The following is a 27,023-nucleotide window of genomic DNA, read 5'->3' as shown; positions in this document are numbered from 1 at the left end:
ATTTTTCAAGTGCTGAAAGAAAAGAGCTGTCAGCTCAGAATTCTACATCCAATGAAAAATATCATTCAGGGGATAAGGGGAAATCAAGACATTCTCTGATGAAGTAAAACCAAGAGAATCTGTCACCAGCAGACCTACCGTAAAAGAATGTCTGAAGGAAGTTCATTAAACAGAAGGGAATTCATAAAAGAAGGACACCGGAACATCAGGAAGGAAGAAAGAATGACAGAAAAAGCAAAAATACAGGTAAATACCACAGACTTTACTCCTCTTGAATTTCCAAATGTATGTTTGACCGCTGGAGCAAAACTTGTAATAATGTCTGTATAGCTCCCAACACATGTAGAGGAAATATTCAAAATGATTGTATTAAGAATGGGGGAGGGTAAAGGGGCATAAGAATAGGTAAGTGTTCTAACTCACTCAGGCTGCTACAATGCCAACCCAAATGAACTGTGATAAGTTATGTACATATAATTTACCTAAGCAATTACTAAAATAAATGCAAGGAGATACATCAGAAAACACTAAAGATAAGTCAAAACGGAATTCTAAAAATATTCAAGTCACCCACAGGAAGTGAATAAAAAGAAAACATGAAGATAAACAATCAGAATAATCAGAAAATGAAAAATGAAATGGTAGATAACCTCAACATTATATTATATTGATCGAATAATAGATCAATAACTATTGTGCATGTAAATGGTCTAAATATACCAAATGAAAAGCAGAAACAGAAATGGACAGGGTAGATTAAATCAAAAATATGACCCAACTATACACAGTCTAAAAAACAAACAGACAAAAATACTTCAGATATAACTATTAAAAGAAAAACCTTAGATAAATTAAATTTAACAGTTTAATTGAGCAAAAAAATGATTCATGGATAGGGGACCACTGAGGACTAGAAGTTTAGAAATAAAGAACAACTACAAAATATCCATAGCTATTATACTTAACAGTGAAAGGCCAAGTGCTTGCACCTAAGCTCTAGAACAAGACAAGGATGTCCACTCTCACCACTGTCATTCAGCACAGTACTGGAAAATCCAGCCAGCACAATGAGGAATGAAAGAAAGTAAAAGGCACATAGGATGGAAAGAAAAACTTTCAATACTGGGAGATGACATAATAGTCTACATAGAAAGTTCTGAGAAATTTTTCAAACAAACCTAGAATAAGTAAGTTCAGCAAGGTCACAGGATAAAAGATCAATACACAAAAATAAATATGTATACATATGTACACATGTGTATATGTGTGTATGTGTGAGAGAGAGAGAGAGTGCTCTATATATGCTTTAAAATATAAAGAATACTAACGATGTTAAAATAATTAAATGGGGAGGCCATTAGACTGAGGTGGCTCCAATGCCCTGGGTTCCTACATAAACAAACCCCTGAAACCCAACTCAGACTCATTTCCTATATATGACTAATTTTTTAAAAATTAAACTTAAGCTTAGCCCACCACCAGCCAACTGGACATTATTAGTTATATCACTTTGAACTTCCCACCTGCATAGTCCAAATGAGGCCATTGTTCAAATTTTAACCAATTAATTTATTTGCTCTGCTTCCATATTCACCCTTTTAGAGCTTTTCATCTACCTCTGGGGAGTTCCAAACCACTCTAGTTTGGAGCTGCCCAATTCATGAATTACTGCTTAAATAAACTCCGAAATTTCAGTGCATCAGAGCTTATTTTTTTAACAATGGAGATTGTCTTAAAATAGTGGAAATTCAGGTGATGAATTTTCTTTATAGAAAATCAGAACCAGGTCTCTCTCAGGTTGTCCCTGTGTCCTCTGGACAGTGGCACCTGCAGTTGTCCAACATGGGAGGGCAATACTCCCTGGACAGGAAGCACACTCTTCTATTAGGGCCACTTGAATGACACTGAACTTGACACTGATAACTTGTCTCTGAGAAATGACGCATTTTATTTTCCCACAGCTGGGGCCATGCCAGAGGCATTCATGCTGCGCTTTCTAAATACCTCAAAGACAGGCTGGGGCTGCAGCCAAGTCAGGCAATGAGCTGGCTGGGTGCCAGTCTCCCTGGGGTGTTCCTGAGGCCTCTGGCTGAGTGCTCAGAGCCGGGTGTCTCCTGTGGCCCAGAATAAGGGAGGCACAATGGCCTTCCCACCTGTGCACCATCAGAACCAGGGGTTATGCAGAGGCTGAGTAAAAGAGGGTAATGACATGGCAGCCGAGATCCAGTCCCCTTTAAACTTAGAAGAAAATCCAAGCATCTTTCCGTAGGCCCCTGAGGTCCAGCCTCCACCCAGAGGCCTCCAGTGACACAATCTGGACATTACTTAAATTTTGTGGTCAATCAAACATTTATGTATCAAACCAGGCTCAACGGAGTGCAAACATCCCACAGACAATCTATATAGATTCTATTGGGAGGCTATAGTCAACCTAGCAAGCAAATTGGCTGCAGGCGCACACATGGAACTGTCCTGGAAGGGAAATCAGGGTTTGAGATGCACAGTCAGGGGACTAGAGGTTTCTTCCCCAAAGCATGACCACCAGGAAATCAGAATCAGCCAGTCCCTCAGAATCAGGAACAAGATCATTGCATGGGAGGAGAAATAAGACAGTACCCATAAGAGAAAGTCCAGTTCCAAATCTGAACCCTGAGTTCATTTGGTTGTAAATCCCTTCAGGGATGTGTCTGTGTGTGTGTGTGTGTGTGTGTGTGTGTGTGTGTGTGTGTGTGTGTGTGTGTATGTTTGTGCATGCATGTGTGTACTATATGGAAATATAATTTTTGTGACTCATGTTTTCACTCAATAGTAAATTTTGATCAACTTCCCTCATCCATACAAACTTAGCTCATCCTGCCTCAGCTGCCAGAAGAATTAGGGGTTCACTGCAGGGCCGAGTAATTGGGGTTGGTGTTTCCTGCGTGTATTGTGCAGCTCTGTGCCAGCTGAGACACCCTGTGCTTCTGCCCACTGGTGTTCAGAGCCTACAGGCACATCTTCCTTTTCCCTGGCTTGCAGGCTGAGCCAAGTGAAGCTTGGGCAGGGTGTTAGTGTGGTCCTCCAAATCCTTCCCTCCAACTTGCTTCCTACCCTGGCCTCAGCGCTCCCAGCCCTGCTATTCCAAGCTGGGGTGGTTCACACTCTCTGGGGAAGCCCATCCATTTCTATGCCATCTCAGTGCTGAATCCTGGAAACCACTGGTTCCAATGCCATTGACTTCCTTTCATAAAAAATTTCCTTTATGTCTCAGACTATTCATGCCACCATTTTCCACTTTTCAACCCTTTTGCAGATTTTCAGTTGATTCCTTTCAAAGGTAAACACCATGGACTCAACATCAGGAAACTGGAAAATGGGTGCTCTTAAGGCAAGATGGGCAGGCAGAACAGCTTGTTCTTGTTCAGACTCAAACCCAGGAAAGGCCACGATGTGACCCAAGAACCTTGAGAACTTTGGTAGCAGAGGGAGGAGAGGTGAGAGGTGAAAATGCTCATTCCATAAGCATTAGCAGAGTGCTCATTTGACACCAGGCCTCTATCAAGTGGCAGGAGACAAGATGGAGGGACCTCAAGTGCCAGAAGATGCAGGACATGGCCCACATGGCGATTCCTCTGGGGGAGTTAGGGTCTTCTGGAACTGCATTGAGTGGCCCTAGCCACATGACAATCATGCCCCTGTTTGGGGCTGCAGCACCTCTGGCAGTAGGTGCCACCCTGGCCAGTTTCACAGGGTAGGAGAGGCAGCTACAGAGGTGAAGAGCTTGGCCAAAAGAAAGAGTTCAGACAAGGATGAAATTCCCACAAAACTCAATTTTTAAATAGAGTTATCAGATCAGAAATCCAACCAGTGAGCAATTAGGAGGGAGGAGGTGTGTAAAGTAAGAAAGTGCTGTGCTCAGCAATTTTGGATGGGTGAGAGTTATGGCTGTTGTTCTTTTAGTGCCTGGAAAGTGTTATTAATAGCTATGGGAAAGGGATTTTCCCATCTGTTCTTTCAAACACACACATGCATACTTTAACGCTATCTTGTATTTTCAGATGCTTCCAAAATCTACAATCAATGAGTTACTTGTGTGGAGAGGTTAAACATGCCAAGGTTTCACCAGCCATGAGCTTCACCAGCAGTGGGGAGAGGGGAGTCTGGAAAGCCGGGAGATTATTTCTTGTTTCTCAGCCAGGCTCATCTTCGGGCTCTGCAGGGGCAGCCTTACTTTACAGTCAGTCTTGGGAGGAGTGTTCTCCAAGGGAGGGTAAGGATAGCCAGGTTTAAAGAGCAAGGAAAGGGAGACAAAAGGCAAGCCCAGAGGCAGGTGCCAGTGGCTGTTGTAGCTAGTCCCTTTGCCTCTTCTTCAGGCCATTTTCATTGCCACTTGTGTCAGCTCTGTAAGACCACAGGAGCTTCCAGGTGGTCCTAGCCCCAGACTCTAATTTTGCTTGAAATCCACTAATTCAGATTCTCCAATGGCTGTGCCCTTCCTGGCATGGCCCACCTCCTCTGCACTTTCCCCCTGGAGTAAATGTACAGGAATGGGAGAGCTAGTCAGAGAGGTGACCAGAAGGTGAGAGATTCATTTTTGTTTCCATCCAAATCATAGATGTGTAAAATCAGAACTTTCTCATTTAGGGCCCCACATCCACAGGTGCTTCCTTGGTGAAAAAAATCAATCTGGGAGATATTTTAGAATTCCAGAGTCATGATCTTTTCCACCCACACAAGATGAATTCTTGTCCTGCAAAAGATCTAAGGAAATCTGGTTATAAACAATGCTGCTGCATGAACATGACTGGGAGGAAAAAATGGAGAAGAGATGCTTTCACACCCAGGAGCTGCCTTGCATGTCGGGGGCATTTGCATCAGGATTTACAACAGAATTACACCATTATTGATCCATTCATCTATTTCTTTTTCATTCAATAGCTATTTCCTGACCACACTGGACACAGAAGGCTAAGGAAAGAATCTAATTAATTCATTTAACAAAAGTGTATTGGGCACCTACTATGTCCCAGGCTCCATGCTAGGGCTGGGGAGCAATGGTGAGAAAGACCTCTCTCCTCCCCTCACTGAGCCAGCATTCTGCCTGGGAAGACAGACAATGGGCCAGTCAACACATGACCAGGCAACGTAGTAACAGAGCAATGAGGTAGATATGACCTGGGAGAGGCTACTTCAGAAAGTAGCATCTGAAGGTTAAGAAGGAAGCCATCACATAAGGACCCAGGACAAGGCTTTCACGCCCAGGGCGCCTAGGGGACAACGCAGAGCTCCCAGGTCGGAGGGGCCTGTGCTCACCAGAGGGGGCCTGGATGGGGATCCAGCAGGGGAAAGGTGCTCAGCCTGAGACTGGGAAGCAGGAGTGACAGGTGTGTGGGGGAATGGCAGGCGTGGGAAGCTACTGTAGGTGCCATGAGTGGTGTTCTAGGGCCTTGAACAGGGAGATGGATGGAATTACTTCTTGGAGGATCATGCTGCTGTTACGCAGTGAATAAAGTGAGAAAGGGAAAGCAAGCAGAGAGAGCACTGCAGAGGCCATGGAGGAGGGGAGGTGGGGAGGAAGTATTGCTGTGACACAGCCATGGCAGTAAGAGCAGCCGTGCATGGTGGAGTATGAGGTGTATTTGGATCTGACTGTGAACTCTTTGTGAAAAGGGAGTGATAGAGATTTGAGCCAATTGCTTAGGTTATTGGATTGAGCAAGTAAAGGATGGTGGTGACCCTTTCTGAGATGAGGATATCAGAAGAATCAGGCTGTAAGGCAGGGAAGGAGGGATGTCAGTCCCTGCCCTGCCAGAGCTCAGGTTCTGTGGACGACACAGTTGTGGAATGTGAGTCAGGTGCCAGATGGCCTTGGTGCTGAGTGTGAACTGATAGGAGCCTATGAAGGGACCACAGTATATTTCCTTCCTCCTGCTCTGGTTCATTCGGACCCCACTGAAGACTGGGGAGGTTTCTGCAGCCGACATCAATAAAGTGGTGACAGAGAGCACCAACTGCAATCCAAAATCCTACTGCTGAGGATTCATCGCGAGCTTATTCATATGGCCAAAGAGAAACTGCAAGAGCAAAGGCTGTGTGCCTGGAGAATTCACACATTTCCCATTACTTTCCAGCAGGGAGTGGAGGACACATATACAGACCTTCCCTAAGTTAGTCAAGTAAGAGACCCAGCAGCAGTATAACAGTTCATGACAAGAAGGGGGATTGGAAAGAAAGGTAACTGTTTTCCAGGAGAAGGTGGGGCTGTCCATGCCACTCCTGGAAGATGTGGCTACAGACTCAGAGATAATGATGCTTCTAGTTCCCACAGTCAGTATGTGAACCCAGCTGAGGATCAGAAGGACTCTGTATGGTGAATGCACCACCATGTTTTGCAGAAAGCATAGTGTTTCCAGGGAAATCTCAGGAAAATTACAAAGTCTATAACTTTAGCAACAGTTGGAGCTTCATTTGCTGGGGCAAAGGAAAAAAATTATAAATATTATCAGTGTCACTAACATGAGTTTACTACACTTCTTCCACCTCCAAAGGCACTTTTTTCTTGAATTCTTACCAAAAACCCATGTCCTGGTAATACAGCAGCCTTACACTTCCCTACACATGGCACTCCTGGGAGACTCAACCTGCAACTCCATCGTGTGAGAGTGGGGTGTGCTCGAAGTCTTTCATCAAGGAAAAAATGCAAATTGGTATCCATCTGGTCAGATGATGAAACTGTTTTGTGTCCAAAATGTTAACAATAAAGTTCACTTCTTTGTAAACGATGATTTTATAAAATTGCAAGTAAATTGTCTTTGCAAAAAATTGATTGTGGGTTATCACTTGGACTCCAATCACACAAGGGGGCTGTCTATGTTTCAGGGAGTAACGGTGTACTTTCATTTGTTGTATTATACTCGTACCCCAACTTTTTTGGACCTCATGCAGCTTTAGCCAACAGCAGTTTCTCTAAGCCGATGAGGTTACAACGCTGTGGAATGAAAAAGCCACTGCTGGCTTGTAATAGCGAGAACAGATGTTGACAAGAGAAGAACTTCCTGCTATGGGGAACAAAGGCTGCATTGCACTGCAACAAATGGAGAAAGTGCTGTCATTTGTTCAATTACCAAAACATAGCCCCATTTATGATATAATTTGGAATTCTGGTTCTACTGAGTTTTATGCTATTTATGGTTTTATGCCTGCCAAAGCTATGATTTTCAACTTGAAATGTGATCTTGTGTTTGACCTTGGAACTGGTGCTCTAAGGCAGCCTATTTGGCCCTTGTGGCCATATATTAACACTAACTGGATTTGGAAATCTGAGGAACAAACATGAGTGTGGGATATTAAAAGCTACAAACTTATTTCCAAACAAGTATCCTCTGATCATACATATTTTGCTAGGTACCTAGATGGGAGCACCTTTTACTATCACACATGCTCCCAGGTTGTGTGTTAATAATGGATACAAGCTTTGACACTATACCAGCCCTATCCTGCATGAGTAAGATGTGTCACCAAATGTAGAAATACGGCAGGCTTCTTGGCAGCCATTTCTGGATGAACTATTTCCAGCAAAAGCAGTAACTTATCAAGCAGTTCCAAGTGAAGTACCCAACTAGGAACCTAAATTTGCAACGACTGATAGACTCCCAGCTTTAAGAAATAAAACAATCACAAATTCTAAGCTGTATGAAGAGAAATCACCCCAGAATAAGAAATCGCAACCAGGAAATGATAAACCATTAACAAAAGCAGCCCTGAAAAATCAAAGGAAATATAAAGCTAAGAAAGCTACAAAGCAGGAAGTAAGAAGTGACAAGAGTCCAGATTTGACACCTACCCCTGTCCCCCAGAGCACACCCTGAAATACAGTGTCTCAGTTAACATCTGGAAACCCTGAGATAGACGAAAAATTCAAGAACCTAAAAAGCCAAAAGCAACTGACTCTCAGTTAACATCTGGAAATCCTGAGATAGATGAAAAATTCAAGAACCTAAAAAGCCAAAAGCAGCTGAACCTTGAAAGAACACAGCAACTGAAACACAGCTAGAAAAACAGTGAGTTAGAAAAATAAAAGATAGTTCCCTTCTCCAAGAGCCGGAAGATTTGAAAATGGTTACTTAAAGATTCACAGAGAGCAGATTTATTAGTATAAATCCATAGAAACACATCTGGGTTAAATCCAGGGGAGCACCCTGAATATCCATGTACCCACACTTAATGCTCAAACATTATATTAACCATTTATCTAACCTTTTGCACATTTGGGAAATTATGTATTAATGACCACTAAGTTAACATCTTTCAATGCAAGTTATAGAAAAGACACGTATGAATTTCTTAGGTAAGTTTGATAGACTAAAAGACAAATATCAATGACATTCAGTAGAGACCAGTATTTACCATATAAATGAATATGGGTATTTTAAACTAAAACAAATAAATGTAACTCACTAGATTGTAATCCAAAAGAAGTCGATGAAAACAAGGCGAACAAAAGTTTGTTTCTGTAACTTTAGAATGAATATATGTTTCTTTCTCTTCAACCTATATTCACTCACTGATATTCTTTGGATATTCATCGCTTCCAAATCTCATGTCGAAATGTGATCCCCAGTGTTGGAGGTGGGGCCTAACCGAAGGTGTTTGGATCATGGGGGTGGATCTCTCATGAATGGCTTGGTGCTGTTCTCATGATAGTGAGTGAGTTCTCACAAGACCTGGTTGTTTCCACCGTGAGTGGAAGGAAGCTTCTGAGGCCTCAACAGAAGCAGATGTCAGCACTGCACTTCTTGTACTATCTTCAGAATCATAAGCCAATTAAAAGTGTGTGGCACCTCCCCCTGCCCTCTTGTTCCCACTGTCACCATGTGACATGCATGCTCCCCCATTCACCTTCCACCATGACTGTAAGCTTCCTGAGGCCCTCACCAAAAGCAGATGCCAGCACCACACTTCCTGTACTCTCTGTAGAACTATAAGCCAATTAAACTTCTTCTTTTCTTTATAAATTGCCCAGCCTCAGGTATTTCTTTACAGCAATGCAAAAATGGCCTAATACAGAAAATTGGTACTGGGGAGTAGGGCACTGCTATAAAGATACCTTAAAATGTGGAAGCAACTTTAGAACTAGGTAACCGACAGAGGTGGGAAGAGTTCGGAGGGCTCAGAGGAAGACAAGAAGATAAGGGAAAGTTTGGAACTTCTTAGAGACTAATTAAATGGTTGTGACCAAAATAATGATAGAAATATGGATAGTGAAGGCTAGGCTGATAAGGTATCAGATGGAAATGAGGAATTTATTGGGAACTGGAGCAAAGGTCACCCACGTTACACTCTCCCAAATAATTTGGTGGCATTGTATTCATGTCCTAAGGATCTATGGAAGCCCGATCTTAAGAGTGATGACTTAGGGTATTTGGCAGAAGAAATTTCTAAGCAGCAAAGTGTTCAAGAAGTGACCTGGCTGCTTCCAACAACCTATAATCAGATAAGGGAGCAAAGGAATGACTTAAAGTTGGAATTTATGTTTAAGAGGGAAGCAGAGCATAAAAGTTTAGAAAATTTGCAGCCTGGCCATGTAGCAGAGAATTTAACCAGGCTGCAGAGAAACTACTTGCTAGAGAGATTAGCATGACTACAACGGAGCCAAGAGCTAATATCCAAGACAATGGGGAAAAGAGCTCAAAGGCATTTCAGAGATCTTGAAGGCAGTACTCCCCATTATAGGCCCAGAAGCCTAGGAGGAAAACAATGGTTTCAGGAGCCAGACCTGGGACACCACTGCCCTACACAGGCTTGGGATGCTGCTCCCTGCATCCTGCCTGCTCCAGCTCCAGCTGCAGCTCAAAAGTCCCCAGGTATAGCTCAGGCCACCACTCCAGAGGCTGCAATCCATATGCCTTGGTGGCTTATGTGGTGTTAAACCTGAAGGTGCACATAATGCAAGAATGAAGGAGGCTTGACAACTTCTACCTAGATATTAAAGGCTATATGAGAAAGCCTGGGTGCCCAGTTAGAGACCGGCCTGCTGCAGGGGAAGAGCCCCCACAGAGAACCTCTACTAGGGCAATGCTGAGGGGAAATGTGGGGTTGGAGTCCACATGCCAAGTCTCCACTGGGGCACTGCCTAGTGATGAGCTTCAGATGAGACTTAGTACTTTTAGCTTGATGCTGGAATGAGTTAAGACAGAAGAGTTGGCAGCAGGGGGATCGTATTTTGCAATGTGAGAAGAACATGAGATTTAAGTGGCCAGGGGAGGAGTTATAGAGTTTGGATGTTTGTCCCCTTCAAATCTCAAGTTGAAATCTAATACCCAATGTTGGAGGTAGGACCTAGTGGGAGGTGTTTGGGTCATGGGACAGATCCCTCTTGAAGGCCTTGGTGCTGTCCTCTTGATAATAAGTGAATTCTCACAAACTCTGGTTGTTTAAGTGTGTGACACCTCTTCCCTCTCTCTCTTGCTCCCACTCTCACCATGTGAGATGCCTGCTCCCCCTTCACCTTCCACAATGAGTGGAAGCTTCCAAGGCCTCACCAGAAGCAGATGCCAGCACCACACTTCTTTTCCTATCTTCAGAACCATAAGCCAATTAAACCTCTTTTATTTGTCAATTACCCAGCCTCGCATAGTTCCTTACAGCTGTTCAAAATGGCTTAATACACTCGCCGAATTGCTCGGCATAAACTGAAGCAGTAAATTTGGGGAAAACTGAATTTCTTTCTAGTCTACTACCTTAGGAAGGCCTTAAAATTCCATTAGTGCATTTTTAAACCAGGATTCAGGCCTTGCTCTATTCAATGAGTGTGTATATTTGAGGAGCCTCAGAAGAGTCTGAATATGCAGTCAAGTGTTGTCATTCTCCTCATAAGAGGAATTTGGGCAATCTCTTTGATGGAACAGTCAATGATGGAGCTGGACACACAATTCTGGTGTGCTGAGCCACTCATTTATTTATGCATACTTATTTTGTGTTTCCTGCAAGCTAATCTTTGTGTAAATATAGCCAAGATATCATGAAAATTCCCATGTGGAGTCTGTTTGGAAGGACATTAGTAATACATTTGAATGTTTCCAGCAGATAAAGTACCAGAATGAGAAAAAAAAGAATACTAAGTGACAAGAAAGGCATCCAGAGGGTAGAGGCTCCATTCAGCTGCTGACCTGTGGTTCCACTGTGGAGAGCACATGAGAAGTCCCATTTCCTGCAGCTCTCTCTAAGGCCGCAGTGGCTGACACAGAGCTGCTCTGCAGCAGCAGGTCTCTCTCTGGGCAGCGTCCAGCAGAGGCAGGTGATGGCTGCAGAGTGTGGAGAGGGCACTATCTGCCTGGAGAGTGGTAGGTCTGCTGTAGATTTTCTCTGCTTTTAGTTTTATTTTGAATACAGATTTGAATTGTGGACGGTGTTGCAGGACATGGAATCTCTCTCTTAAGCTTTTTACATAGCCAATTCTAGGTCTGATCACAATCCACACCTGGTTCTGGAGAATGACACCACTTTCCTCCTGTGGAGAGGCAGGATGCTGTAATCAAACTGCAGTATGTGGGAGGCAGACTGTGACTTGGGGAGCATGTTCCTGCCTCCTGGTTCTTAACTCTACATTGATGGTTGCCAGGCAAAAGACAAACAGGTATGAGTGACGAGAAACTGACCTTAGGTGGAGTCCTGTAGAAAGTCTTGGAATGCCACCTTCTACTGCTGTTGCTCTATGACCCCATCCTTTTCTTAATCCCTTGGCTGGAGAAACTGTAGGAAAAACCTTTCCTTCCCTCAGCTCCTGGAAACCCATTTGAAGTCTGGTTCCTATCATCCTTGCAGCCTAACCTTTTCTCTGGGAGAACCTGATTGAAGAGTGTGACCAAGAGATTTATTCTCAGGGCTGCCACTAGAGATAAAAGAAGGGTCTGGGAGTGCAATGAAGAATTAGAAGCCTCAAAATCAAGCCATATTTCACAGGTTCCATTTGCACTTGGGGAGGGGAGGGGAGAAGAGAAAAGAAGGATGTTTCCACGCTTGCTCCTGCTGCACTCCAGCTGAGAAACCACACAGTGACCATCCTGCTGGACTCCTCGCCTTGCCCATGACACTCGCTGTGGGAATAGTGACCCAGGTAGCATATTTGTCATTCATACTTTCTTGAAATCAGCATTATATAATCACCAGCTTCCTTGGCATCTGCTCTCTATCCATTCCATAATAAATACCTCTCATTTCGTTCACATCGATATACAGTTTACTGAGTCCTTTCACATTAGTTCACTCAAATCAATTTCCTGAGGAAAGCACCATGTGAGGTTTTTGGGGGTATAACAGTGAACAAGACTTGGAAGGCCCTTGTCCTCAGGGAGCTTACAGCCCAGTGGGGAGACAGGCATGGCCAATATAAGAAATCAATGACAGTAAAGTAATTGCACATTGTTGTAAGTGTTGTAAAGCAAACAAATAGGACCTGAGATAATGCATATACTATTAAGAATTATATTAAATGCAAATCAATACAATTCTCAAGTTAAAAGGCAGGAGAGGAAGTGGGAGTGACTGCTTGATGAATACAGGGTCTCCTTTGGAAGTAATGAAAATGTTTTGGAACTAGATAGCAACGATGGTTGCACAACACTGTGAATGCACTAAATGCCACTGAATTGTTCAATTTAAAATGGTTCTATTTCATGTTATGTGAATTTCACCTCAACAAAAAATAAAGAAACAATAATCTGTGCTTATCTGCTCATATATCTGATATCACTCATCATAATCATATCCAACTTTATTTGCTGGAAAACTACAAGTTTATGTTTTATACCACAATACCCATTCATATTTGATATAGACTTAAAATCTTCTACTATCTTATATATAAGTATATATGTTACATAGTACATGTTACATATATAGCATGATATGTGTTATATATAAATTATATATTTTATATATATAAAACATATGCATTTTTTATATATATAACTTTTCTATATGTACAGTGTTAAATTTGACCCAAGGCTATCTCCATACTTTGAGTTCCTACATAACAAACTGCAACTTAGCATATAAACAAACTGAAACCTAATTTAGGAGTATAATTTTTAAGCTTGTTGTAACAAACAGCCAGATATCAGCCAACATAAGCAGTCGAGCAGTCAAGCTTCAGCCAATCACAGGCAGCCAACTGATAAGGCCATGCCCTAATAAGGCAATGGCTAACTAATCAAACTATTTCTGTGCTTTACTGCCAGGTTCTGTCTATAAATGCTCACTGCTCATGTAGAGTGGAGCTCTCTGAACCTCTTCTTGTTCTGAATGCTGCCTAATTCATGAATCATTCTTTGCTCAAATACAATCTGTTAAATTTATTTTGTCTAAAGTTTTTCTTTTAAGAATAAATAATTGAATTGCTTTTTGCTATTAACATAGATCCATTTCCCTTCATAGAAGGGTAGCAGCCATCTTGTGTGAAATTCCTGTATCTCATTGTCTGTAGTAAACTTTTCCTTAGTCTTTTCCTCCAGGCTGAACTATCCCAGGACTCTTTACATTTTCTTCCTGATCAAGTTTCCCATCCCTTCAAGTCTTACCATGATTATCTCTGAAGCCCACCTTATGGTCTTCATATTCTTTCCTCAGTGAGGTTACCTTATGCGGCTCTTTGCAAGTGTCCTCTCCTATAAGGGTACACCTGGATCATGCCAGATATGCACCTGCACTGAACACAGAGGCTCCATATGCTGGAATATGTTGTCCTGGCTCCATCTTTCATAACTCTTACCCTTTCTGCACTCAGCCAGCTCTCCTGAGCTTTGGTTTCACCTTTCCATTCTGCCTCTCTGGGCCAGCTCCACACTGGTCTGCACACTAGTCTCTTATAAATATATTTCTGATCTCTTCTCTAATTGAATAAAGTGACCAAATTGTTCAAATATCATGGAGACGAATGCCTTACTCAAAGATAGCAGACTGTATTCATATGCTCCAGCCTTTACATAAGAAAGATCATGCATGCATTGCACTGCATAGACATGTGCCCCTGGCAAAAGCCCCTGGCTTGAACATTTATCCTGAACAGCCATCCTGCATTCCTCCTATACTTGATATCCCTCTTCTCTCCCTGGTTCCTCATCTTCCTAGTTATTCTTCACCTGGTTTCATGCCTTTAGTCTTCTTTTTTGCTCTTCTTCTTTGTTTTAATAACTTGTTGGGAACTCTTTTCCTGGGTTGAAAAATTATGTTTTCTACTCTGTTTGGCTCTTAACTTTATATGGCTTGAACACACCCTCTGGCTGCTTTGGTACATGAGAATTACATGCACAGGAGTTTTGTCCCCACTGGACAATTTCATCAGCTGAAGAGAGGAAGTAGGTGGCATACACAGTCTGTGCCATATTCCAAACACGTATCTGTTTTCCAAAGTAAAATGAGTTACTTAAGGACAAGAAACTCACAATATGTAAACAAAAATCACAAAGGAAGTGCTCAGAAAATGGCTTCCAAGGTGGATTTTCTCTAACTGAACAAGGGCCCAGGCATCATTCCCTTCCATCTCTTGAAACTGATGACTTCTCCAGCTTCCCACAAAACAGATTCTGTACTACACTGACACTTGATATGGGTCCAGTTAATTCTAAAACTCTGTGAAGTAGATGGGACAGCATGGTTATCCTTTCCTAGCAAAGGAATAAAAGAAAAGACCTGTAAGGTGAAAGGATTTACCCTCTGTTATGCAGGAATTTATTATGGTTTGAATCTTTGCTTGTCTGAAAATATCTGTATTTTCCCAAGCTTGTAGAAGCATTGCTTTCCACTGCTTTCCAACTTCCAACATTGCTATCAAGTCAGCACCTCTCATCCTAATCATGTGCATGTTAGCTGTGTTTATTTTCTCTCTTTCTCTCTCACCTTTCTCAGTTTTAGTATCATGTCTTTGTTTCTGAAATTTCACAATGGTATCACTGGTGGATTTTTTTTTTGTTCATTTATGTGAATTTATGATACTGCATACACAGAGGTTTTTCAATCTGAAATCTCAAGCCCACTGGTTCTGGGCGTTTGTCCAGTGTTATTTTTCCAATAATTTCCTTCTGATTGTTTTCTCTGTTCTCTGGAACACTTCTTAGTTAGATACTGTTCTTCTGAATTGAATCTCTAATTATTTTTTTTTCTTTTTCTTTTTTAGATGGAGTCTGTCTCTGTCGCCCAGGCTGGAGTGCAGTGGTGAGATCTTGGCTCATTGCAACCTCTGCCTCCCAGGTTCAAGTGATTCTCCTGCCTCAACCTCCTGAGTAGCTGGGATTACAGGAGCATGCCACCACACCCAGCTGTTTTATGTATTTTTTAGTAGAGACGGGGTTTCACCATGTTGGTCAGACTGGTCTTAAACTCCTGACCTCATGATCTGCCCGCCTCAGCCTCCCAAAGTGCTGGGATTACAGGTGTGAGCCACCATGCCCGGCCTCTAATTTTGCATCTAGCTATTTTCCATTAATCACTACTATGCCTTTTTGTCTGCATTCTGTGTTTTTTACCTCTTTACCTAACCACTTCTTTGTAGATTTAGTCTAGATCTGTTGCCCAGGCTGGAGTGCAGTGGCATGATCTCAGCTCACTGCAACCTCCACCTCCCTGGTTCAAGAGATTCTCCTGCCTCAGCCTCCCAAGTAGCTGGGATTACAGGTGCACACCACCAAGCCTGGCTAGTTTTTGTATTTTTAGTAGAGATGGGGTTTGACCATATTGGCCAGGCTGGTTTCAAGCTCCTGACCTCAAGTGATCCACCTGCCTCGGCCTCCCAAAGTGCTGGGATTACTGACGTGAGTCGCCACGCCTGGCCTAATGTTTTTAAATCAAAGTCTTTTTTTTTTTTTAATTTCTGAGAGATCTTTCTTGTTTTCTTATTGAATTTGTTTTTAGCATCTCAGTTGAGATAAAAGGCAAGATCGTGACTGAAGGGAAGAAGCCTGCTCTGAGTTTCAAATACAAAATTGGTCTTTTTGTCAGAACAAACAGCTTGAGAAAAAGGAGTCACTAAAACTAATTGTTTTTCGTTATCAAAAACATTCAGTGCTCATGGAGAACAATATTTGAGACTCCATTCTATTATGAAATAATTGGGGATTATGTATTCCAGGTTTTATCACAATTATCTTAAAAATCAATACTTTTTTAGAATCAATAATTAACTGTTTATTTAGCTAACCACTACTTCCAACATCACAAGTCTTCCTCAGTTTAACTATTGATATTTTTGTTTTAGTTTGCTTGAATAGATTTGCCAGAAATTTCTGATAATAGGGCTTACGATTAGTAAACTTCGGGTCCTTAAAAAAAAAGGGCTCAAAGTTGCTTAAAACAACCATTTTTACCCTTGTAATTTTGGTGGCTTGGATTAGAATTCTAGCTCAAAATCACACATTACAAAATTTTAAAGATACTGATCTATTGCTTTCAGAAATTTCTTGCTTTTAAGAACCCTGATTCCAATCTGGTATGCATTTCTTTATAGACAACCTGTAGTATTTTTTGTTTGCTTCGTTAGCTCTTTAGAACTTCTTTTTCGTTCTTGGTTTTCTGAAATGTCACCACACGGTGTGCTTATGGTTTGTCTGTTACAGTTATCCTATTTAACACGCAGTGAGCTATTTCTATTTGAGGATTCATGTCTTCATTTACGAAAAAAGAAAAAAGTCTTCTGTTATTTATTTTCTCCCTTCAATTCTCATTTCTTTTTCTTTTTCAAGTCCTATTAGATGGAATTTGGAACTCTCTGATAAATCCACTTTGTCTCACAATGTTTCTTTAATATTTTCTATTTCTTTGCCCTTTGGGGATACATTTTACGACAATTCTTTGTTGTCATTTCCCAGTTTACAAATTCAGTTTTCAGCTATGTTTATTCTGTTCCTTAATCCACTATTTTTATTTCATTTATCTTTTTTCCCTCCAGATCTCAAAGTTTTTGCTTTAATTTATATATAAAATACTCCAATCCATTTCTGTGATGTTATACATGTTAATATTAACTACACTTATTCTTAATAATTTCTTGATTTTCTAAACTTCCTTTACTATTGTGATATCTTCTTCATGTAATTTGAAATTTTAATGTATTCAACATGTCCTTTTAATGATGTTGATTTCTTGCCAGTGTTTGGAGATTCTTGATTGTATGGCCATCTTTGCTTTTGTTTCTTTGACTGAGAGGGGAATTGAACATATATTTCTGCTGAGTAAGGTTTGCTCTGTGTGTGTGTGTGTGTGTGTGTGTGTATACATACATGCTTCTACTAATATTTATATGTATTAAATGAATGAAAAACAAGTCTCTGTCTTCACAGGTTAGTTATAACCTGTGGCATCAGTCTGCCCAGAAAGGCAGTCTATCCTGGAATTCAAGTAATTTTTGGTGGTAGACAAACCAGTAATGCCAACTACTAACTCTACGACTTTGGATAAATTATTATTCTCTGAGCCTCAACTTTCTTAGCAAAGTGAATATAGCTCAAGAGTAATGGGAAGATTAAGTGTGCTCTTGCAAATCTGTACACTAGTGCCTGGCACTAGCAAACAATAACACAAGTGTTAACTGTTATTTTGGTTGTCTCCAATCAGAACCTATTAATGGAGAAATTGACACGGAAAGGAAAGAATCATCTAGTAGAATTGGTAATGTGATGTTGGGTGAAATACTTTGATCCAAGAAATGTCCCTGTCCTTGTTTCCTCGCTCACTGTCCCCTCATAGAAATCCTCGGTCCCCCTATGTCTCATGTCCTGAAACGTCGGGTGGGAGAGGCCCTGAGACACATCCACACAGCCCTGCAGCATGGAGGTGAGCACACTAGGCCAAGCCTGGGCATGAGGAGAAGAGAACACTGTAACCGCCAGAGGTTTGCAGCTTTCTCTGAGGATGGGAACCCACGTCCCCCCTCAGGGTTTCATCCTGAGGGCCCATCTGTTCTGTGTTTTTGCTTTTGATTTCCACTGGTAGCTCTTGTAGACAGCTGAGCATCTTTTCTCCCAAGAAGTGAGCAAGAAAACCTTAGCCAAAATCAGCAGCTGTTGGTGTGCTTAATAGAGAAAATATCTCCCAGAGCTGCCAAGGCCAGGAAGCCCAAGGTTCTTTTCCAGGCACAAAGCAAATTTTAGCACAAAGAATCTTCACTTGGCTCACTTCCGCCCTTGGGTCATAAGTGCGGGACCCCAGACTCATTCTTCAGAGGTGCTGCCCAGCCATTTGGAATGGACTGTGGTGGTCCATGGATGTCTGGGAAGTGGTTTGCTTCTTGTCTGTGTTCCTTCTCTGTGGCTGCAAGCTTGCTGGGGCTGGATTCCCAGGCTCTCCGACAGCAAGAGTGCACACACCCTGACCCAGCCTGGATTTTGTCCCTCTATAGACTGGCCATCATTCCCACCTCTCAGGTCTCAAATCAGGCTGAGCGCAGATTTCGTACGAATCTGTGGACTGTGGGTTTGCTCAGCTGGGACCTCTGGGGCCTCCAGAGGAGTGGAGAAGAGACAGAGTGCTGCTGATAGGTTGGGCAGATGACCTTCAAGATCAATTAACACTCCCTGATTGCAGCCAACTCCTCAGTTCTAATCCTAGCAGATGAGCAACAGGGCCTGTCACTTGCCCCAGGTCTCACATTCCAAGTCCTGCACTCTCTCCTCTGCTCTTACCACCCCATCCTGGAGGAGTCAGGAAAGCCACACTGCCCTTGGCTGCCTGGACTTCCCCCACCAGCTGAGCTGCTGAGAGGCTGGTGGACTGAGGGGCGGAGCAGACTTCTGACTCTCTGAGGAAGAATCCAGCTGAGAGCCCCTCTTCTTAAGTGCTTCCAACCCAGCCAGTCTGAGTAAAGCAGGTCTGCAAACAGGGTGAGCAGGGGTCAGAAGGGAAGAGACAGCCTCTATAAACATCAACACCATGCCCTAGAACTGAGGCCCCAGCTGGAGCCTCGCCAGCAGCCTCCCAGTCAATCAAGAAAAAGATCCGGAATTGGGGAAAAGGAAGATGCATCAGGGCCAAGCCTCGCGCCAGATCTGGCCTGACGTTTCTTGGTGCCATTGACTGTCCTGTCTGCATTCTGTTTGCCCAAGGTCAGTCCCACCACCAGGCCAGGGCTGGCGTAACTGCCCTCCCTGCCAGGCCTTAATCCCATTCCCTGGAATTAGGCCTCATCTTCCTATTTCTTCTTTGGGGGCTTGTAGGGAAGGGCTTTTCCTGACGATGGACAGGGCTTTTTCTGGTGCCAATGACAACTCCAGGGTTGCAACTTCCATCCAGACATTCTCTCACCTCATCCATGGATTTCAACAGTTGCTCAGACTAGACTTGAGTTTTCATTTGATATCAGGGGCATAGAACAGGGGAAGAAACAGGCACTTTAGTTTCAGATCTCTGTCAAAGTCCTGGCTCTGCACTTACTACTTGTGTGGCTTTGAGCAAGTCACTTACCCTCTCAGAGCCCCCACTTCCCCCATAGAGAAATGGGAGAATGGAAGCTATCACAGTGGCTTCCATTTAGAAGGAGCTCCTCCCAGCTCTTCTCTAACAGGTCAGAGGAATGGATGTGCATCCACCACTCCCTGGCATTTGGAATCCCAGCCAAGTGCCGGTTCTGGCTTGGCCATCTGCTCCATCGCTCTCAGCACACTGCTCTGCATGGTGGGACAGTTCCCCATCTATGGTGCCCTCCTGAGCCATCATTGACCAGGCTTGGGTCTCCTTGGACAACCTTTATTATGTGGTCTGCCCATAGTCGGAGGCCCTGGCTGCTCCCAGGGCAGGGACCATGGCACTCAGCCTGCATCTCAGGAGGACCTGTCTGCATTTTACACCTAGCAGTTTCTCCATGAAGACTTGCTGGATTGAAAAGAGTTGAGAACATGGCATAAGCTGTGGGATGGGGACGAAGAGAACCTCAGCTTCATACTCTAACTTTACTCAAATTACCCAAACACTTCAGTGCAAACGCATCCTCAAAACTATTCCTCCCATGTGTCTTCTGCCTTAGAGAATGGCACCAGCTTCCACTCAGTGCCAAAGCCTGGGCTTCACTTCTCACTGTGCCCCTCACCCACCCCCCCCACCACCCTTCTCTATCACCCTCTCCACCACCCTCTCCATTGCCCTCTCCACCACCCTCTCCATCATCCTCTCCAACACCCGCTCCATCACCCTCTCCACCATCCCTCCGCAACCATCTCCATCATCCTCTCCAACACCTGCTCCATCACCCTCTCCACCACCCTCTCCATTGCCCTCTCCACCACCCTCTCCATCATCCTCTCCAACACCTGCTCCATCACCCTCTCCACCATCCCTCCGCAACCATCTCCATCATCCTCTCTACTACCCTCTTCATCATCACCCTCTCCATCACCCTGTGCTTCACCCTCTCCCTCCTACCAATCTCCAAAACCTGTGGCTTCTGCTTCCTCTGTCTTATATCTCATGTTTAGTCTCTAGAATGCACGTTAGTTTAGTGACCAGAGAAGAGGTCCCATGCCACTGGGCTTTCACTAATGTCATTGCCACCACCTGCATGATTTCACGCCAGCAAAATCTTTCTCCCAGCCTGAATAACTCTTACTCATCCCAAAGACCTCAACTCCAATATTGCCTCTTCTAAGTATCCATTCTTGCCTCTTTCCAAATTGGATTAGGTGTTTGCCCTCCCAGCCTATATGGATTAGATGTCCACCGCTCAACCTATATGCTCCCTTCTCACCCCCATAGAGTAATTGTCATTCTTTGTGAATACTGCTAGTTTGCTTGTCTGTGTTCAACACTAGATGGAGTGCCCTCCAATGGCAGGGATGGTGTCAGTACTTTTCAATGTGATGTTCATTCCTAGCAGGCTACAGACAGAGTTTAGTAAACACTCGGCATTTCTTGAATGGATAAGTTCTCCTTCTGTAGAAATGAACTTGCCAAAGGTGTAGGTAAGACTCTCCCAGATTAAAGGCTAAGGAGCATGACCACTAAATTCATCATGTAAACCTGGGTTGGATCCTGGATCAGGAAAGGGCCATTCATGGGACAATTGGTAAAATCTGCATAAAGTCTATGGATTAGACGAATGTTCTATCAATGTTAATTTCCTAATGTTGTTCCCTGTACTCAGATGGCCTGAGAAATTGACATCTAGGAAATCTGAACCGAAAAGTATATGGGAATTCTTTATGCTTTTTTTCACCTTTTTCATAAAGTATAAAATTATATAAAATCGAAAGTTAAAAATGCAGACAAAATAAAGGTGTATATTAATTGAAAAGAATGAAAACTAACTTCAGGATTCCCTCGGAACTTGATTTTTTCATTAGTAAATTTATCACCAGTTTTCTTTTCCTTCTGCTTCTCCTTTTCCTATAAAAAGCAGTATCTGTATGACAGGGCATGGGAGGGACTCACTGCTGAAAGCTTACATGACAGGCACGTGTGTGATGAGTAGGCCCCTGAACCCTGCTGGGTGCCACCAACCAGCCTAGCAGGTGACTGCAGAGCCCCCAGTGGTCAAGGTGGACCCGGCCAGCCCAACACACCGGCCCAATGCACCGGCCCAAGCATCTCCTGCTGGACTGGCTGGGCAAATGACTCAACTGGACTCTAAACACTAGAGCTGCTTCCTACCATGCTGAGGACAGCACCCGTTCATGGGAATGGGCTTCACAAACAGAAAAGACCCCCAGGAAGGAGAGCGCCTAGCCCAACCCCTAGCTCCACCCCGTCTTTCATCCTCAAGCCAAGAAGGCTCATCCTCTGCCTCGTCCTCAGGGTGTGGACAGACTTTCTGAGTCTCAGGGTTGGGGCCTTCCCTTCAGATGTCAGGAGTGCAGGAGAGGTTGCAGGTGAAACCCCAGGCCTACTTCATCAGCTTAAGCCCCAAAGCTGGACAAACATCCCCTGTGGCAGCTGGCAGGCCTGCACCCTCCGGGAGTACAGCTGGTCCAGGCCGCCCTTCCCATCCAAGACTTGCAGACATGGGAGCCATGCCACTGCCTCCTCCTACAGCTGCAGAGCCCCTGCACTCAGACGCAGGACACCCCACATTTATCCACCCAAGCTCCAGAAGAAGGGCAGCCAGCCTTGGCTTGGGCAACATGGTAAGCACTTTCCCACAGGGCTGCCCCCAGGGCTGTTCAAAAGCTACTCTTTGGAATGAAATAAAATCTGCCCCCAGCAACATCCACCTACAGATCAAAGTCCTATCCTACGGTGATTACACAGAATCGGTTTGTTTTCTCTGCCTTGTTGCAGTCCTTTAAACATCTGGAGACAGTAACCGTTTTCCTCCAGTCTTTTTTTAGACAGCGCTGTGGGATTAGATAGTTCTTCCACTCGTCTTCAAACAGCATGGTTTCTAGATCCCTCAAGATGTTATCACTGTCTCATATACTCACTTTTAAGGTTCTTTCTATAATGCAATGGACAATGAGACTACAAAGTTCCAGACAAACTAGCCAGCACAGAGGACAATAGGACCATCGCCTCCTCTGATCAACACCCCATTTTTGCATTAATGCATCCCATCACGGCCTTGTTAGCAATGTGTGACGTCATTGCTCCCACTGAAGCTGCAAGACAGCCATAAACTCCAAAACATTCACTCTCTCATATTTGCACAATTAACTTTTGAATACCAAATAAATGTTATATGTTAATCACTGCTAATATTATATCTGTTAGTTTTGTCTGTATAGTTAACATAATTTCATAACTATTCCTGGGCCTCCCAAGAGCATGGGAAGTCCCTCCTAATGACGTGCATGGTGGCTCCAAGCATGTCACCTGGGATGGGAAAGTGTGCAAAAAGACAAAGCTCTGCAGGGCCCTGCCCATCTGATAATGCTCCCTTACTCCTGGGGAAGCCAAGCAGAGAAGACTCCAATGCTTTGAACCATGGATGTGAGGCATTGTGAAGGGACTGTGTGCTCTAGAGAGGGTGTGAGGGGATGCGAGGGATGCTGGAGGCAAGGTGCACCTCCGAACATGTGCGCATTTGGAATCCAGTCAGGAACCAGCAGGCCTATGGGCCTGGAGGGAGAGTCCTGGCAGCCCAGACAACCCTCCCCACACCGACAGGAGTTAAGACAAAGGCATCACTCTGCTTCATCACTTCTAGAAGAAAGAGAGGCAAGCAGACTGAATGTACACCTCACAAAGGGTGTGATTTACTGCTCCTGAAAAAAAGTGCTGAACCTTTTTCATTCTGATGATATCCAGACTCCAGAGGGGCAGCAGTTCACTTCAGCGGTAGACAGTAATGTACATCTCTGCTCTGGAACTTCAAGCCACAGTCTGCAAGAAGAAACCCCACCTAGGAAAGTGGCACCAAGAAAATGCTTCCTGCCAAGACAATGCATTAAATTTATTCCTTACAAACACATCTCAACTGGGGCTATTTATGCCTCAGTGAACTGTCAGAAAGGGAGGCAATGAGGTGGTTTTTCTTTCATCACATAAAGGAAGTCAGTAAAGTGGAGCACTAGGATTGTACTAGCAAATGCATCAACAACGGACACAAAGTAGCCTTGACCTCATGCAGGATTCCACAGATGTTAAAGTGTCTGTACAGATGAGTGGGGTCACCTGCGGCCAAGTGGTTCCGTCATTAAACCACCAAGGATTAGACCATGTCTAGTCTAGGGTTCATTGAAAGCAACTTCTGGGTGGTCACAGCAACAATTGGGAGGTTTGGGGTACTTACTGTGGTCCCAGGAAGTGTATGTGGTCTCTGGGCATGGATGATACTCATTCATTTCACGTTGGTCCAAAGACATGGTATTTAGTGAACGTTTTACATCATTTCTGCTTTGAAGTTGTGGCAAACTGTTGTTTCATTTAAGATGTTCATTTTCTCCCTCTCCTTTCTCTACTAGTTTTGGTTTATGTTTTCAGTAGTATTCAAAGCAACTTTAACCATAAATCTCAGTGCCTTGAAATTATTTTTAATTAAACAAAAAACTCATTTAATATAAAACAAATATATATTAATTAAAACTCTGAGGACAGCCTTAGTAGAGGTATAAATTTCAAATCAAACCAATCAGAAAAAAGAACGAACAGAAATTTAACAAATGGAAAAATTTGGGAAGAAAGTAAACAGTAATAGCTGATGGTGCATTTACTTGGTGCCATGCACTATTCTGAACACTTTATAAATATCAAAGAATTCTTTCACTATCCTATGCGTTGTGCATCTTAAAGACAAAAAACCTTAGATGCAGAAAGGTTAAGTGGTTTTCTTATGATGGCCTTTCTAGTAACTTTAAGAACTAGAATTTGAATGCAAAACCCCCACCCTTAACTATTATACTGCTTCTTTCTTGATATAAAGTCTATTAAATAGAAGTCAAAAAATTAGAGCAATTGTATAAATAATTCCAAATATATCACTGATTATAATAACTATTACTGGGCTAAATTTTCCCTTCAAAAGGCAAATTATGTCAACTTAAATATATTGTTAATACAAAAATCTTACACACAAACACATACAGGATTGAAATTAAGATAGACAACAGTATCAGAGTTGTCACAGAGGCCTGCTAATTGCCTGCTTCTCACATTTCTAGAGAGGTAAGCACACCACTCCAGCCATTGGCTGGAGACTCCCTCACGTGCAGGTCTCTATCCAGAAGGGAATTCTCTGACCCGGAAAACACAGGGAAGGTGACTTCTATTGGATTCTCGTGACCACGTTACTGAGTTCCCCACATTAAAAGGTGAGCAGGGAGGGCATGTTCTACTTTCTCCTGCAGCTTCCAGGACCTGCCTGTGCTTTGTCATTGCAGGGCTGGGCACATTGCTGCCTCTGGGAGGCCAAGCTGGTGCTCTTCTCATGCTCCTCACTCCCAGGCTTTGGCTGGTTGAGCACCTTAGTCATCCAGTCTGCAGGACCAAGAAACTCCAATTTGGGGAAGAAGAAAAAGGAAAAGGAAATTCCATTTTTCCCTTAAGCACAAGACTACTTTTCCATAATAAAGCCACCTCTGTTCTTAGGACTCATCCAGCTGTGCTCCCAGTGGACTAAGAACCCAAAAGAGATGTGCAAGTATTTATCTCCCTCCAAAAACTGGATGGGATTTTAACAAACATGTCAGAAATTGAAAGAAGCAAGAGCACAAAAGACCAAGGGTGTAAATAATAAAACTAACAAACTGGATTGTATAGCTAGAAATAGAAAACAGACAAAGATATGGAGACGTTGTTTCTACCAAAAACAATAAATAATAAATAAAAATTTTATAAAATTCTACAGTGTACAGTACCTCCTCCTTATCCCCAGGAGATTTGTTCCAAGACCCCCAGCAGATGCCTGAAACCTTGGATAGCACCAAACCCTATATACTGCTTTTTCCTGTACATACACACCTATGATAAAATTTAATGTACAAATTTGGCACAGTAAGAGATTAACAATAATAGTAAAGCAGAACAATTATAACAATATACTCATGAAAGTTATGTGAATGTGGTCTCTCAAAATATCTTACTGTACTTTACTCACCCTTCTTGTGATCTGTTGATCTTATCATCAGAACAATGAGTGAGTGACCAAGGGGCATGTAGCAGAGGCAGTGTGGATACCTGCACAAAGAGATGATTCACCTCCCCAGTGAGACACAGCAAGATGGCACCAGATTTCATCGTATTACTCAGAAAGCATGCAATTTAAAACTTATGAACTCTTTATTTCTGGGAGTTTCCATTTAATATTTTTGAACACCTGTTCACTGGGGTAACTAAAACTATGGAAAGCCACACTGCATATGAGTGAGGACTACTGTACTTTGCTCCTAATAAAATCTTAATTTTGAAAGAGGAAAAATTATAACAACTCCATATGTAGAATAACCCAGAAACGAAGAAGAAAGGAATAGCCTCTCTCCCCAAAATAAGGTTAACATTTAAAAATATAAAAAACTTCAAAATAATATTTAGATTTAAAAAGAAATCAAAGGTAAAAAGGCTCTTTAAAAGGAAATGTAATTCAGAACATTATTTATCTAAACCTATAAGATATGGCCAAAAAGTACTCTAAGGAGCATTTATAGCCTCAAATGCATTGGCTTTAAAATATACTGAAAATAAATTAAAATATTGTACTGAAGTAACATTCAATTTAAGAAGAACTCCAAAGTAAACAAAAAACAATTTTAACAGAGGAAAAAATACATTTAGTTAAAATACAAGTTAATGAAATAAGAATGATTATTAAATAAGAATGAAATAAAAGAAGGTAAAAAATGCCGAGAGTTCTCTCTGAATGGAGGGCTCACACCTACCTGACCCTTTGCTGGAGTAATCTCTGAGCTGCAGTCTCGGATTACCTGGTGCCCCACAGGCACTCTCTCTGAAGCCAGAGGGTTCAGACCCACCTAACACATCACAATGCCTCAGTGATGGTGAACACATGACCTCAGAAGCCTCTTAGCCCATCTTACCCCACCTCTACTCAGAAAGTTGTTTCTCAGTTGAGCCACACTCTGACAGTTCCTAACCCTAGACAAGGGAGGAGAGAAGATATATGTGTCAGGCAGAAGTGGCCTCTCTCTCCTTGGTGCAAATGCACCACCAGGGCCCTCAGACTGCACCCACTGCAGGGAAACAAAAGAGGAGAGCAGGGCCAGAGGAGGGAGCTGCCCTTAGAGATTTCCAGGTGCTTGATCAGCTCCCCTGGCATGGATCAGTGAGAGCCAACCCCAGGAGACATCTTGGGCTGAGCTACTAACACTCAACTCCTCCTGCCTGCACCTTGTGGAGGGAGTAGCTGGTCAAGCACTGAGTCCAAGGAGAAGGTCTGGCCTCCTCCCCTGAGAGGAGGAAGGATGGGGACAACCAGGAACAGGGAAGACTGGGGCTTCTCTAAGAGACCAGGCCCTCACAGGAAAGAGAAGTCCCACAGACATGGAGGCTGGCCAAGCTTTGCCCATTGGGCAGTGCTATGGACTGAGCTGTGTCTCCCCCAAAATCTAAGTGTTGAAGCCATAATCCCCAGTATGACAGGATTTAGAGGCAGGGCCTTTAAGGAAGTAAATAAGGTT

The 27,023-nt window shown here is 43.1% G+C and overlaps 1 long non-coding RNA gene and 1 pseudogene across 1 annotated transcript in view; one reads left to right on the top strand and one right to left on the bottom strand.

Moving 5' to 3' along the window:
- The window catches only part of LOC134759174 (uncharacterized), a 31,121-nt gene extending 4,781 nt beyond the window's left edge, over nt 1-26,340 (bottom strand). The window contains exons 1-2 of the long non-coding RNA XR_010135106.1: nt 26,265-26,340; nt 25,487-25,566 (exon numbers count right to left, since the gene is read on the bottom strand). This is a non-coding gene — a long non-coding RNA (uncharacterized lncRNA). The remainder of the gene's footprint in view (nt 1-25,486; nt 25,567-26,264) is intronic.
- On the top strand, nt 5,705-7,882 carry LOC101129714 (eukaryotic translation initiation factor 2A-like; annotated as a pseudogene).
- Nucleotides 26,341-27,023: the final 683 nt, after the last annotated feature.

This window comes from Gorilla gorilla, chromosome 8 (assembly GCF_029281585.2).
Source record: "Gorilla gorilla gorilla isolate KB3781 chromosome 8, NHGRI_mGorGor1-v2.1_pri, whole genome shotgun sequence".
NCBI lineage: Eukaryota > Metazoa > Chordata > Mammalia > Primates > Hominidae > Gorilla > Gorilla gorilla.
This window is presented reverse-complemented; position numbering and strand designations above follow the sequence as displayed.